Genomic DNA, 16,007 nt, shown 5'->3' with positions numbered 1-16,007 from the left:
AAGATGGACCATCTTCATAAGTCTGAATAGCCACCACCCAGTCACTGCCTGGGAATGCCCAATAGATTTCTGCTACCATGCGTCTTAATCACAACTGCGCCTCTGTGCACACACACACAGTGTAACGCATGCACCATACAAGTTATAAGGGATTTTGGCGCACGCTCAGTAGCAGAAAATGACTCAACTCTGTGAACAGTGGAACTGCGTGCGTCTCTGAACCAGGCCCTGCTGATAACTGGATGCCCTGTGAGTGCCTGCAGGCTAGGTGATGTGTGGACTAGAGGGTTTGCGAGAATGGATTGTATTTGGATAGTTTTAAACTTTGGGGGTCTATGTACTAGCCTCAGAGAGTGATACAGGACCAACCAATCAACTCCTAACTGTCACTTTACAGTCTGTGGGCCTGATTCACTACCGTACGCAACTGCGATTACGCATGCAATCGCCCAATTGTTGCGTTCTGCACATGCATCGTAGTGCGTGAACCGGCCGCTGAGATGGGGACTGCAGCGGCTACGCAGACCCATCACAGAGTGATTGACAGGAAGTGCCGTTTGTGGGTGGTGATAGGGGGGTGGTCGGCCGAACATGGTGTGCCAGTGTGTTTGCACGTCGTTGCAGGGGCGTGCATACATTATCCACTGCGATGCCATACACAGTGTGCGGGCTCATAGCGAGCGTGGTTGTTAGCGATTCCGGAGTAAGGTCAGAGCTTGTGAAAGAGGCTGCGATGGTACTCGATTGTACCGATGGTTTCGCTATTCTGCTAAGTTATACGGATGTGTGCAAGGTAAAGTGGGCGTCCTTATGTGGTGCTGAGTTTGCATTGCGATCACAGTGGTTTAGCTTGCTATTGCAGTTGAACTGCGTGCGTACGCTATATTGCGATCTGTAATGAATCGGGCCCTGTGTTTGAAAAATTACAGTTAGGAACTGATTGGTTGTACTTTATCTCGGTCCACTTTATCGCTCTCCAAGGCCTATTTACTAAGCCTTGGATGGAGATAAAGTGAACGGAGACAAAGTCCCAACCAATCGGTTCCTAACTGCCTTATCACAGGCTGTGTTTGAAAAATGACAGGAGCCGATTGGTTGGGACTTTATCTCCATCCAAGGCTTCGTAAATAGACCCATATCTCCGTCCACTTTATATCTCTCCAACTTTTGACTTAACCCTTCTAAGCGTAAACTACACCTACTGATTATAACCAGTTGCTGGACTAGTCTGTTTGCTGAATTTGCCAACTGCCACCCCAGACAAAAATGAAGATGATAAAGAAAACACTTTATCTATAGAGTAAAATGGTTTTCATTGTTTAATTCATGTTGTATAAATTCTAAATGTCCTATAGATCTTAGAGAAAAGCATGTGTGTGTATATGTAGATCTTACATAATGCCATAGTATCCCTAAACCGCTAAGGATTTAGTTTTGTTAGATAAAGAACAGTAGTCATATTTTGCTAATAACACTACATTGCAATCATTGCCCGATCATTTACTGCAGACACTGTACAATCTGACCTAGCCAGGCTTTGTCTACTGCATTTAATATCTCATCTTTACAAACCAGTGCAATGAACCGTCTCGATTTAAAATAAAATAAAATATAGCATCTTCCCACAAACCAGATGCAAAATGAGCTTGAAAAAAATGGTCTTAGAAAATATTCAGATATTTTTTTTTTTTTTTTTTCTTTTAAACAATGGCTTCCCTGCTTTGGAATTTAAATTACACAAATCTTATTTGTTTTTTTAAATATTTCAATTTTTCAGTTTAATTGTTATTCATTCAGTGATCTCCTGGCTCCAATCTCAAATAATAATAGAACAATGGGAGTCACTATTGTAACTCACAAAATTAAAAAAAAAATTTTTTTTTTTGGCAATCATTAATGGTTGCCCCCGTATGATTTTATAGTGGCCAAATTCTGTTACGTGATCTACTTTCCAACTTTCTGTGTAAGGGAATTAGCAAGATTCTAAATCCTAAAGTAGCACTGTTATTATTATTATTATATCAGCAGCAGAAATATATCTCACAGTAATATATGGTACATTTCGACAGGTTATGTAGATTTCTTTTGCTACTGGCCAGTGATGAACAAACTGCGGTTGTTCCATTTAGCAGCTGTGACATACACACTAACCAACCCGATGCACAATGGCAGTTTATCATTCACATCCGCTTACTGATTTCAATAAGTCCGCTACAAAATCGGTAAAACAACATAGTAAGTCTGCATAAAAAAACCCCTAAAGCACAGAATTATTTCTTTCACAAGTGTACAGAACAGAAATTAATAATCTAAAAAAAAAAAAAATGAAAATCACCAGTCCTTATTTAGCATAAGTGCTTTCTCTCAATTCAATGTGATCTTCCTTGTCGCCATACAATGCATGAGAACAAGAGTACTGTGCAACTTTCGCACGGGGGTATTTTTTTTGTTTAAATATTGAAATAAATAAGGAGACGTCTGTGAGACTATTTTTTTTTTTCTTTCCTTTTTCTTGTAGTCTTTTGTTCAATTTACATGAACTAGCTGGTTGTCAAACACAGCATCTAAGCTAAAAAATATAATATATATGTATAAAATGAAAACTCAAACATCTTCAGCAGAAGCCAGTTTGCCATATTGCACAAGCAAGGGTTTGTCTTTCAGGTGCAGGGTGGCGGTTTTAGTTTTTTGTTTATTTGTCGTCAAAACCGATGTAAATTGCTTTTGTTGAGGAAGTAGATGATCATCGAAGGGCAAGGTGAACTGTAAGGAAACAAAAATAACATACATTAAATGCTAAAATTATATAAAGTTTGACATGCAAACTATATTCAAATATTTTGTATATGCAATGCAATCAGTATACATGAGAATGTAGCCTATAAGTTTTCACTAGGAATAAGTGGTGTCAATGTTCCTCCTCTTTTGGTTAGTTTGATTTTTGTTTTCTTTTGGCTTTATCTGAATAAAGAATTCCCACAGATAGCAGCATATTTAAGGGAACACAAGCGTTAGTACATAGCAGTAAATCTACATATATGTGTGAGATCTGCTCATGGGAAAAAGTTGCTGTTAAATGATATTTAATTTTATACAACAGATTAAATGTTCTCTTTTGCCTTTAAATGTCAATGGTCACACATGAAGTATGAAGGTGAAATGCATAGAGCAGCAGTGAAATGCTACAGTAAGTAACACTGAACTGTTAAATAGTATATTACCTCCCCCCTCCAAATCATACAGCTGAAACGTTTCCCACTTCTATATGGCAGCATCATAATGGGATCTGATACATGTTAAAGAACCTGAGACTGCAGTCACTTGAGTTGCTGTGACATCACTAGCCTTGCCCCTGTGTATAACACCACCAGAGGAAACAGTGCATTTCTCCACCACAGCAGGTTTATCAAGCTGTCAATCACTTTCTGCCTGCTCATATAAAGCCTCACCTCGCTCCTAACATGCAAACCGTCTGCAGGCGAATTAGAGAGCATGCCCATAAATACATGCTTGCCAAGTTTGCTACTCCTCCCTAAGCCCGGAGAGGAGCTGTAGCTGACCATTTCAGGGAGTGGGGCTGGGCTCTTCCGATTGCAGCGCAATGCTGCGACTAGCGGGTCTATGGGGAAGCGGTGGGGCTAAAACGAGATTCACTACATTTTTAGACCCATCCCGTCCATACGGACTTGCGATTCCCGTATCTCCCCATCCTGCCCACTTCACTAGGAAGTGGGAAGGATGCGAGAGATCCACCCACTCTTCCGATGGTCCACGGGACTATCCGAAAGATCAGGAATCTCCCGCCCCTTAAGTTACTTCATGTATATTAGGCGTTTCCACAATATAGTTATACAGTTTATTCAGCGACAATAGTAGATGGATAAATTGGAGTTTTGAGTTTTCTGATTTAGGGCGAGATGTACTAAAGTTGCGGTGACCATTCCAACAGTCCTTGCGACCTTACTAATCACATATGTAATAACATATGCAATTAGTATCGCAAAGGACAGCTCTTGCGATAAGAGCTGCCCTTTGTGAAGCAGCCGATTACTGGTGACGGGGTCTCCGTGGGACCCCGTCCCCTTCGAGCCCCGGGAGTTTCCTGCTGGTAACATGTGCAGGAAGCCCCGGGCTCCTCCTCTTCCTCCCTGCACCCGGAAGAAGATTAGGGGGAGGAGGAGACGGAAGACCCAGGAGGAGTGCAGGCCGGTGACCATGGGCAACAGGTGAGTGGGGGTCAGCACTGGGCGATGGCGGGGCGGCGAAGCGTTGGATGCGGGGTCCGGTAAGAAGCCCATAGGGTAACGCCAGGTTTTTCTAGCGTTACCCTCCGCGCCGAAAAAAGGGTGGGCGGGGCTTAGTACATATGGAAATGCAGTAAAAAACCCCAAAACGGGGATTTTACCGCATTTTTCCTTTAGCACATCCCACCCATAGAAACAAAGCCAAAAAAAAAAGCTATTAGCTGTGCACTTTGGCACCATGCTGCACTGCAGGTGGGGCAGATGTATGATGTGCAGAGAGATTTAAATTTGAGCTGGGTGTGTGTCCCAACTCAACTCTACATTGTAATGTACAGATGTGTCCTCACTCTTCTTTGCTGCAGTCGTGTCATACAGCCCCTCTTGTCGTGCCTGGTCCTGTGAGATTTAGCTGGCGCCGGGCGTCTTTTGTGCCAAAAATGTGTTTAATACCCTTTTTACACATCGTGTTGTAGTCTGAATGGCACAACCTAGGTCACGATGACCCAGATCATGTCTAAAAGGCTCCAATTGGCCCGCTGAGTGGCGCTTGGAGGTTACATCATCTCCAAGCATCAACTGCTGCCTGACGGAAGACCCAGGTCACTGCAAGACCCTGGTCCGGTGTGAAACGTGACGAGCTGGGAATAACCTGGGTTATCACTCATGAGTAAAAGGGGTAGCCCAGCTTCAACCCGTGCTCTGTCCTGAGTCTGAGCCAGGACTTTATGTCTGAAAGTGGTACAAGTCAAATGCGATGCGACTAGGATGCACCAGGAGGCTGTGCTGATTAATATATGTGACACTTGTATATCTGTGTGCGACTGAATCTCTCAATCGGCATGCGAAGAGCTATGATGCAGTGCCCATAGCTTTTATCCACACCAAGTGGAGTTTACAGTCTCAGTCGCACACAGACATACAAGTGTCACATATATTAATCGGCACAGTCTCCTGGTGTGTTCTAGTTGCATCGCATGCTAGCAGAGTTGCATGGGACCCAACGGCTCACTCATGCCAGGAATATTGCGCTGCATGGCGTATTAAAGCTAGCTGAGCAAGGACACATCTCTAAAAAATAAATTGTGGGCTACATGCAAAAGCAGGCAGTATTTACCCTGCATGCAAAATAAATACAGGTTGAGTCTCCCATATCCAAATATTCCGAAATACGGAATATTCCGAAATACGGAATAATTTTGGCATGACTGAGATAATAAAACCTTTGATTTTTGATGGTTCAATGTACACAAACTTTGTCTAAGGCACAAATTATTACAAAATATGGTATAAAAATACCTTCAGGCTGTGTGTATAGGATGTAAATGAAACATACATTTATTTCATGTATGTACACAAACTTTGCTTGAGCCACAAAAGTATTGAAAATATTGTATAAAATGAGCTGCAGGCTGTGTGTATAAGCTGTATATAACACATAAATGTATTCTGTGTGTATACTGGGGTCCCATTCCCAAGATATTTCATTATGATATGCAATTATTCCAAAATACGGAATATTCCGTTATCCAAAATACCTCTGGTCCCAAGCATTTTGGATATGGGAGACTCAACCTGTATTGCATTTGCTCCCCTTGTACTGTAACATGGTTTGTTCCATATACAAAGTTACATGCTTATTTTTTCTTTGCTCCCAACTCAGTCCCTTAGTGCCTCATTCCTCAGTGATGATATGAGGTGATAGGCAGATATATTAGTTTGTCCCAGAAAATGAGTACCCCCACTATGGGGAGGCAATAGGTACACTTTGAAAGACATCCATTACACCTTTAGCAGTAAACTAATAACAAGACATCCTCTGCTTTAGTTTATTAAAGGACACATATCTTAATTAAAATGTATGGGTAATAAAAAGTAATTTAACATTTAGTAAAGTTAATGTTTTATTGTTTCTGTTGTCTGCAATGTTTTTAGTCCCCACCTAGCTGTGCATACACTGTCGGACCATCAGATATCGTGGCCATGCACTGAGATATGTCAGTGTGTATGGCACCTCATATCCATTTCTCCATTCCTCCCGTGAAGGAACAGGGGAAATGTCGGGTGGTTGGCTGCGGTAGACCAATGATGGAATCAATCAAGCATGTTGGAAGATTTCTAATACCAGACTGTCCGATCATCGCTGATCGATTGTGGCCATAAGCTATGCAATTATCGTTCTGATCTGCCGATAATCCAAAGATCGGACCGATAACTGCATAATGTATGGCCGGCTCAAACCTGTTAAGCAGTGAAGCCGCTGGAGTCCAGCCCACAAAATGGAATGCTTCTTTTAGTCTGTTGCAGCTTGGTTTCTAATGATAGAACAATACATTTTTGTATAATTGCATTTATTTGTAGAAAATGTTGCATCATCTAGACCTGTTACACAGCAGTACCACAAAGTGGTCAGAATACCATGAACCATTACAGATGTGTCAACACTACAACCACTAAGGTTTTCAAAAACAACTTTAGAGAGAAACATCCCCCCCCCCATTAAATAATTATGAACACTTGTGGTGCGGGAAAAGTCCATAGCCACAAAATACTAACTGTAAAACCCCCCAGAGCCAGATTAAATAGGGCAGCCAGTGGGTTGACCAGGGGCTCTCACCCACAAATAGCTACATCTCCAGCACTGTGTCCAGGGCAGTTGTTGAGACATCCCCAGGGCCCAGGTGTTGAGAGGGAGGCATGGCTATTTCCCCTCCCAAAAAAATCAATGTAAAATACTATTGGGCCACCGCAAAGCAACTGGCCCAGGCCCCTTGAACAGATCCTGAGTCCGGGTAATTGGTACCTGCCCGCCCCCCCAACTCCCTTCTCCTCTCAGCACCCTAGACTGTGGCATATGTGAACTGGGGTTTGTTTGCAGCATAATGTGAACTGGGGGGACCACAGTGTGTTTAACACATTTGTTGTGCTTTGAGCATTTACGCATTATACATTTTATAACATTGGTAGCATATCTTACTGACAATCTTATTGGTAAGGGCCCCCAAAATCCTTAATCTGGCCCTGCGAACCTCTAAACTGTCCTCATTGCAGGGCTCTCTCCCACTGTCCTAACAGGACAGCCAAGGATGTTGGGGGACAGGTGCCACACAACACAGTGAGCAGGTGCATGTGGCAATGGAGGAGTGGTTGTAGGGGAGGGGAAGAGGCTAGTGTGTCAAAGCCACGTCTCCTTTTCATCAGTGAAACTGTACCACTTTAAAGGCAGCAATGTTGAGAGTATGGAAACCAGTTGTTTGTAGTTTTCAGTTCTCTGAAATATACCCCAGAGTTTCATATGTAGTAAGCATTGGAGACCGATAAAGTACCAACCAATCAGCTCTTGTCACTTTACAGGCTGTTTGAAAAATGACAAGAGCTAATTGGTTGGTACTTTATCTCCATTCACCTTATCTCTCTCCAAGGCTTAGTACATAAAGCCCCATGTTTTTATGACTTTAACAAAGGTATGCCCATTAGGAACTGTGTAGGAAAATTGACTGCTAAACTTGTAAAAGCACTATAATATTTACATTCATTTTTTTTTGCTGTGTGCTCAATACAGGAATTAAAAATTAAGAGTAATGGTATAACATACTTTTGTTAACTCTTTCTTCGAGGTCCACAGGAATTACCTTGGGGTATGTGATTGGTGTGATCCAGGCACCAAACAGTTGCAAGCTTTATCCCTCAGGATGCACTGGGTCCTCCTCCATATATACCCCGCCCCTAGCTACAGGCACTAAGTCTGTTACCAAGCCTAAGGCAGGAGAAGGCAAGAGGAGAAGGAAGGACAATTGTACCACATAAACGCTCTCTCTAAGAGGAGGGAATCATTGAAATACAAAAGAAAAAAAAAAGATTACCCAATAACACCAGGTGCGTTCGGGTGGGTGCCCTGTTTACCTCGAAGAAAAAGAGTTAACAAAGGTATGTTATACAATAACTATTATTTTCTTCTTCGGGGTCCATATGGTCTTCAGGAAATACCTTGGGGATGTCCAAAGCAATTCCCTTAAGGGTGGGGACGCTCCTGTTTAGTAGAAAAGAGGATGCTTCCTTTGGGTGTCGGATTCTGAGAGGCAAATGTATAAAATGCGTTCAAATTTGAGAAAAGTGTGGGCGGAAGACCATGTGGCTGCCTTGCACAATTGTTCAGCAGAGGCACCCCGACGAAACGCCCATGAGTCTGTTTGTTAGCTGGCCAGCCTCGCTTATGACAGCCATACAACACAAAAAGAGAATTCGATTTCCTAATGGAGTTGGTGCGATCCCTGTAGATATGTAGGGCGTGTACAACATCCAGAGAAGCTTCACCTACAGAGAGGCCTGAAGGCTGGAACCACAATTTCTTCATTTACATGAAAGCGGGATACTACCTTAGGAAGGTAACCCGCCCTAGTACGAAGAACACCTCTATCCTGATGGAAAATCAGAAAGGGAGAGCGACAAAAAAGGGCTGCCAAATCAGAAACCTTGCAGGCAGAAGAGATAGCAAGAAGAAAAACTGTCTTTGCGGTCAACCATTTGAGGTCTACTGATTTCACGGGTTCAAATAGGGGAGCCTGTAGAGCCCCGAGGACCAAAGACAAATCTCATGGAGCTACCGGAGGGACAAAGGGAGGCTGAACCCTCAAAACACCCTGAAAAAAAGTCCTAACAGGCAGCGGAGCGATCCCTTGCTGAAACCAGAGTGCAGATGCCTGAACTCTCATGGTGGCCAGGCAGAGAACCCGGTCTAACCCAGCCTGAAGAAAAGCAGGCACTCGAGAGACCCTAAAAATTTCAGGATATTTTCTATGCTTACAACATTGAAAATACAAGTGCCAAATCCTGTAATAGAAGGTTTCCGTACCCTAAGCATCATCTGAGTTACAGAGTTAGTAAAACCCTTGGCTGTTAAAATGGAAGATTCAAGAGCCACGCCTTCAAAGACAGATGGGGAAGGTCCAGGTGCAGACAAGGACTCTGTGTTAACAGGTCCAACCTTGGAGGAGAAGAGACCATGGAGTGTATATGGAGAGACTCTGAAGGTCGGTGAACCAATTGTGCCTGGGCCAAACAGGGGCTATAAGTATTACTGTTCCGCCCTTCTTCTTGAATTTCCTGATGACCCTTTGGAGGAGGGAGAACGGAGGAAAGAGATACGCTAGCTTCAAGTTCCACTTCACTGCTAGAGCATCCACAAAATCAGCTGAGGGACCCTGTGGTTGTGGCCTGAGGCCATGAGGTCTACCTCTGGTACTCCCCATCTGTTCAATAGGCTCTGAAATACATCTGGATGAAAAGCCCACTCCCCGGCATGTATATCCTGCCAACTTGGAAGTCCGCTTCCCAGGTGAGGACTCCTGGTGTGAATACTGCCGAGATTGCTGGAAGATGACATTCTGCCCAGACCAGAATGTTTGTCACTTCCGCCATGGCAGCCTGAATTCGCGTGCCTCCCTGATGGTTGAGGTAGGCTACTGTGGTGGCGTTGTCAGACTGTACTTGGACAGTATATCCTGTGCCTGAATGAGTGCTCTGAATACTGCATGCAGTTCCAGGATGTTTACGGACAGGAGACCCTCCTTGGTCATCCATCTTCCTTGAAATGTGTGCTGACCTGTCACTGCACCCCATCCACGGAGGCTGGCATCGGTAGTGAGGAGCACCCAATCTGGAACCCAGAAGGGGGCGACACCTATTCAGACGAAACATCTGCAACCACCACGAGAGGGACAGCCAAACCTCTGGAGAAATCCGGATCGTCTGTGACCTTATTAACTGGTACTCCCCGTTCCACAGGGAGAGGATCAACTGTTGCAGTGGTCTGGAGTGGAACTGAGCATATTACACCATGTCAAAGGTGGACACCATGGACCCCAGAACCTGCATCGCTGAGTGGACAGTTACCGACTGATTGTGGAGAAATCTGCAAATCCGCAATTGAAGGGCCACAATCTTGTCTTCTGGCAGAAATATCCTTTGTGCCAGAGAATCCAGGCATGCACCTAAATGCACCATCTGTTGCACTTTTAAAAAGCGATTACTTTTTCCAATTTATGATGCAGCCGTGTCTGTGTAGACAGACAATCGTCAGTCTGAGATGCTGCTGCAATACCTGCGGGGATTGTGCCAATATCAGGAGACTGTCCAAGTATGGCAGTATTCTAACTTCCTGATGCCTGAGGTAGTCAGTCATTACTGCCATTATCTTGGTAAATACCCATGGGGCTGTTGACAAACCAAAAGGCAGTGCCTGAAGTTGGAAATGTTTCTGCAGAACTGCGAACCGCAGAAACCTTTGGTGGGAAGGTGTAATTGGCACATGCAGATATGCGTCCTGAATGTCCAAATACACCATAAAATCTCTTGGTTCCATTGCCAAAACAATTGACCGAAGGGTTTCTATATGGATTTTGGGCAACTGGATAAATGTATTGAGACCTTTCATATTCAGAATAGGCCGGTGGGACCCATTGGGTTTTTGGATGAAAAATAGGTTGACCTAATAACCCCTTCTTTTGTTGATCCACCGGAACCCTGTTTATTACCCCTGAATCCAGCATGGAACGAATGGTCTGCTGGAGGGCCAAGGCCTTTGCAGACTCTGCCGGAGGAGTTGTACAGAAAAACCTTTGCAGGGGACTTCTCCAGAAAGTAAGGGCATACCCTCGAAAGACCACCTCCCGAACCCAGGCTTCTGTTGTTTTGAGATGCCAAGTATCCGAAAAGAAGTTGGCCTCCCACCCTGGGATTCCTGGGAGGCCCGCCCCATCAGGCCGTGGGTTTGTCATCTGACTTGGAAGCTGGACGTCTGTTTGCCGATGATCTCTTAGTTTGCAGTCTCTTACGAGAACTGGTTCTCTACGAAAGACTGACCTTTTGCTTTTCTTTGATATAGGAGATAATTGTCAGCTGTTCTATGGAAGAGTATTTCCAGTGCCCCTATCCATACTTCAATGGCCTTGGATACCCAGGCCGTGGCCATAGCCGGGTGGGTAACAGCCCCTGACAGAAAAAAGACTGCCTTGAGACAGGCTTCAAGTCTGTGGACTCTTTAAGGGAGGATGCAGATGGTATGGGCAATGTGGCACTCCTGACCAGATGTGCCACCTGAGTATCTACCATCGATGGAACTTCCAACCTAGCACATTCGTCTGGTGGGAGGGGGTAAAAAGCTGTAACCTTCTTTGTAACATGGAATGGTCTATACGGAGAACTCCATGCTTCCCCCTTAAGTTCAGAGAAATGCTCAGATTTAGGAAACTCAGCCTTAACAACTTTCTGGCGTTTGAACACCGGAGCCTTCTTAAGCTCTGGCTCTTCACTATGTTTAAAACAGCTTTGACCGCCCTAATCAAGAAGGGAAAATCTGCTGTTGGAAAATGAGAGAGACTCTTGAGGGGAGACCTGTATGTCTTCACACTCATCCGAAGATGCAGCAGAGTCTGCAGGCTGGACAAAGTGACAGGAGGAAGCCGATCGCCTTCTAGTTTTATGCTGTACTGGCCTGGCTGGTTGCAGCCTTTGCAGAAATGCAGCAGGGGACTAAGCAATAATCTGACTTGAGTGAGCATAAACATCCATCCAGGACGGATGCATAGGAGGCATAAACATAGTAAGTTGTAGCTGCTGAGGGTAGTAGGGGCTGGCGTAGCAGCGGATAACCGGTTTACAACTTGCGCCATGATCTGGGAAAAAGAAGCCCAAGGGGGGGGTTCCTGCCCAGGAGTTGGTAGACTTGACTGATGTGTTGATTCTTTGTAACAGTGACCACATAATCCATTCTGTATGAAATCCTGAGGGGACAAGCCCGCCTGACAGGCCATACATGAAACCAGAACAGGGGCATTCGCCTCCTGCTTTTCATTTCCTTTGGACATAACAATACACACAATGTTATGCAAAGTAATATAATACAATGTGACAGTGTTCACCCCCAAAGTAACCCACACACCTGTAGCAGAGGGTTATGAGGAGAAACAGCAGTGATATTTATAACTGACAGTTATTCAGGAATAAGAAAAGGTAGTATAACACACAGCAGACTTACACAAGTCACATACAATGCAAAAATATTATATAATATAGCATTCCCGCAGGGTGCCACTGAAACAGCCTGCAGATTTTGTCCTCCACCCACGGGCCGCAGTGTCCCGCGGGTGGGGAAAACGGCAGAGCGTTGGTCACCACCGGTGAAAAGATGCCGAGCGCATCCATTCACAGTGACCACGGCACTTGGGGGCTGCCCGGCATGTCCGTAAGTGCCAGGTACGCCCCTCCAAGAGTGACGAAAAGGGGAAGTGTCAGAGACACACACCCTTTTCATTGGCCAAGCTCCCTTTTCGGGCGCATGTGCGCAGAAGTGCCCTTGCTCTAGGTCCGGTGCCCTGCCTGCCGCCGGACCTCTTAGTCAACTACGAACAGCACAAAGGCCAAGTAGGAAATCGAGCTCTGTATAACCTGACTACCTAGGGAGAGGTATACAGGGAGACTGAACAAACCACCTGAGATTCGCAGCCACCAAGAGGACCTTAGAGTGGTCTATGGCCGTCTCATATACTGGAAGGAACAACCCAGATGCGGGAAACCTGGTCTCTGGACCAGCGTCTGGGATGGGGGAAGGGCTGCCAGGGAAAGCCTACCTCACCTAGGCTGTATGGATCCACCAGGCGCACTGAGTTCGACATGGCCGCCGTCATTATCATCCCCGGCTGCCAGATTTCATGCCCTGGTGGTCTAGTGGTGGAAGCAGTCTACCCTGATTCCTCATAATTGTGGCCTCTGGCAGGTCTCCACCGCCGGAGGTATGGACTGCCACGTGGTTCCCTGCAGTCAGAGGCTAGCGGGGAACCACCTTACCTGCATCTCCAATATCTCTGGCTGCAGTCCTGGACTCACTCCGCTGATGCCCGCTGAATCCACCAGTTCCCTCACTGGTGTTGCGGCGCCGGCGGGGTTAGACGGAGCAGCAGCGTCCATCCGGACGCTTGGTGCTGCTTACTCATAGGCAAAAAAAATGCTTCCCTTGTTTACAAGGTGCACTCCTGTGCAACAAACAAAAAACTGAGTGCCTGTTGCCAGGGGCGGGGTATATCTGGAGGAGGACCCAGTGCATCCTGGGAGCTAAAGCTTCTAACTGTTTGGTGCCTGGATCACTCCAACCACATACCCCAAGGTAATGCCTGTGGACCCTATGGACCCCAAAGAAGAAATCATAGTAATACTTACAATTTTCAGGCTATACTGTTTTTGTACATATGATCAGAATATATATTTTTACATTTGTAAATTTATTGATGTGGAAAAAAGATTTTTAATGTCTTGAGAGGTTAATAAACTACTAATGATTTCCCAATAATTAGCGACCTCTTTTCAGTTAAGAACAGCAAACATGGACACACCTTTAGCATTCATTACATTTAGTGGAGGCCTGTCAAAATTTTGGGATCCTGCACTCAGAATTCTAGAATGAATTGTTGCCTTATGATTTGGGAGAAATATAGATAAATTTTAATACATCTCCCTCTCTTCACAAGCTTCACCACCATGCTTATTACTGATGTACCACAGAGCTGATAGACTACAGGGCTCATATAATGGAGTGTGATTTTTGCCATGGCATTTACAACTGCAATTTTTTTCCCCCCAGCTCTTGGAAATAATATATAATAATGTATATTTTCCAACAAAAAATGCTATATATTTTCTTTTAACATTTGCTATACTGAGAAATTAAAATGTTTAATTATACCGACTACGGTACATGCTGGAGTGGGAATTGGATCTAATTACGCAGTTTGTCTGTTACATGTATCACAAAATATTTGAAGCTATCATTGAATTTAAGTGCTTGCAATGGAAACTTATGGCACATGTTAAGTGTCCCTGGTCAGTTTACTCTTTCTACATTTAGCGTCATAGTGACCATTACGTTCCCTATAGTTTTGCGCTTATGGTGCTGTATCTGAGCCAAAGCAGTGTTAGTCCCGTCCTGACCTCACAAAGAGGGAACCGGGCCACCGCTGGGACCAGGAAGCGGAGCTCCCGCAACATCCTAAGGACATAGTCTAGTGTGTACCGGCCTTAACTTTGACAAGGAAGATGGGCCCCCCCCTCAGCTCTGTGCCCCATAGCAGCTATACCCCTTGCACCTTTGGTAGTTACGCCCATGCTGCCTTCTTTAAACCTTATGACATAATGAAAAAAACAAAACACAATTTACAACCAATTTAGTGACTTTTTATGTATTCTATTTATGTAACAATACTTTATATCCTGGTCATTGTGAAGTGTTCATAATTAGAGATGCCTACCATTTACTGATTGGGTACTGGAGTTATGTGAATGTATCTTTATTTATATCTTCTCAGTCAAATATCCAAATTCTGCTTCTTTCGAACATCCGTCAGGCAAAACCTAAAATCTCTGTTAACACTGCAGAAATGAGAGGACTCCATACATAAAAGATGATGATGATGATGATGCTGTGGCTTTAGTTAGAGGGGTCGTTAAATCACTGTTGCAATCGATGGAAGGTCTTTTGCTGATGACCTACATATTGCATGGAGCACTTAGTATTCTCACTGAATACAGTTAGGGTCCTGTCTTCAACAACTATTGGTAAAACTGCTTTAATATTTACCGAACATAAAACTCATTCCCAAGAGATTCCTTACCCGAGGTCCATTTACGTGATCCTGCGGGTCTCCCGATGTCTGGCACTCGCCCTCGCTGTTCAACTCCCTCTCGCAGGCAGCATCATGTTGGCGGATAAAAAGACTGTCCGGGCTGGAGCGAGGAGAATCCCGCAGAGTCTGCAGCATTCTCTTCGCTCCTGCTGACTAGATCAATGATTGGCCTCCTGACACATCAATTATCTTTAATCTTTTTATTTATGGAAAGACATGATGTTTTAGATCAAAAGTATTAAGTTGTTCAATAGTTCTTTAAAACACTTGAGCTATTGCACCTTAACCACACTTTTTTGTTCTGGGTGAAGCCAACGGATATAAAATATATTAAGAAATTTAGAAATGTTATAATTAGAAAATTAAAGGTTTTAAACACTTCCCTTTTACAGCATCATGTGTCATTCACTCCCCCGTGCTCCACATTACTCTGCTAGGCCAACAATGCCTAACCATAAAGAGCGACTGCTGGAGCAGGAGAAGAGAATCAAAACTATTAGGCTGAGGAATGAGAAGGGGAGAACCGCACCTGTTGGGAGAGGTGCCACAACCATATAAACAGTAATACATTCAGTAGACAACTCCTATGCACACTACATTACAGTATAAGGCTAGCTCCAATATAACATTTTTATCTTCTAAACTCCATACACACTAGAGCGAATTTCCTACCAGCCCGATAAATGGTACCATTTTAAAGCCAGTGAAAGCTCCCGATATTGGCGCTACACACAGTGATTTTATTTGTTGTTACAACCTGCCAACTTTCATTGCTCATTCACCACAGTTAATTTGCAAATGTACGCCAGCAAGGAAGTTGAGGTAAACTTAAAAAAATCATCGGAAAGATGGTCAGATTATTGTGAATGCCCACACACTACACAATGTGATCGGATAACTGGAGCCAAGCGTTTGTCCCATTTTATCAGCATTTCTCTAGATCCATCATCCGTCCTGCCTACACACTAATTGACTGACTGATTTGGAAAATAATTGTATAGTGCAGAGTTTTCCAAACTTCGCCATTATAGTTCAGGTTTTAAGGATATCCATGCTTGAATTCAGATGGTTAAATCACATTGACTGAGGCACT

At 44.2% G+C, this 16,007-nt stretch overlaps 1 protein-coding gene across 2 annotated transcripts in view; it reads right to left on the bottom strand.

Moving 5' to 3' along the window:
* DPF3 (double PHD fingers 3) overlaps positions 1-16,007 on the bottom strand; it is a 283,534-nt gene that overhangs the window by 24,708 nt on the left and 242,819 nt on the right. The window contains exon 10 of one of the 2 annotated variants that reach the window (XM_088471279.1): positions 1,357-2,763. The exons of the other annotated variant lie outside the window; for it this stretch is intronic. The gene's annotated coding sequence lies outside the window, so the exon portion shown is untranslated. Of the gene's footprint in view, positions 1-1,356; positions 2,764-16,007 lie in introns of those variants that run through there. 2 annotated transcript variants of the gene reach the window in all.

This window comes from Taudactylus pleione, unplaced genomic scaffold (assembly GCF_031769625.1).
Source record: "Taudactylus pleione unplaced genomic scaffold, aTauple2 ptg000113l, whole genome shotgun sequence".
Lineage (NCBI taxonomy): Eukaryota > Metazoa > Chordata > Amphibia > Anura > Myobatrachidae > Taudactylus > Taudactylus pleione.
The sequence above is the reverse complement of the archived record's forward strand: the minus strand, read 5'-3'. Positions and strand labels throughout refer to the sequence as shown.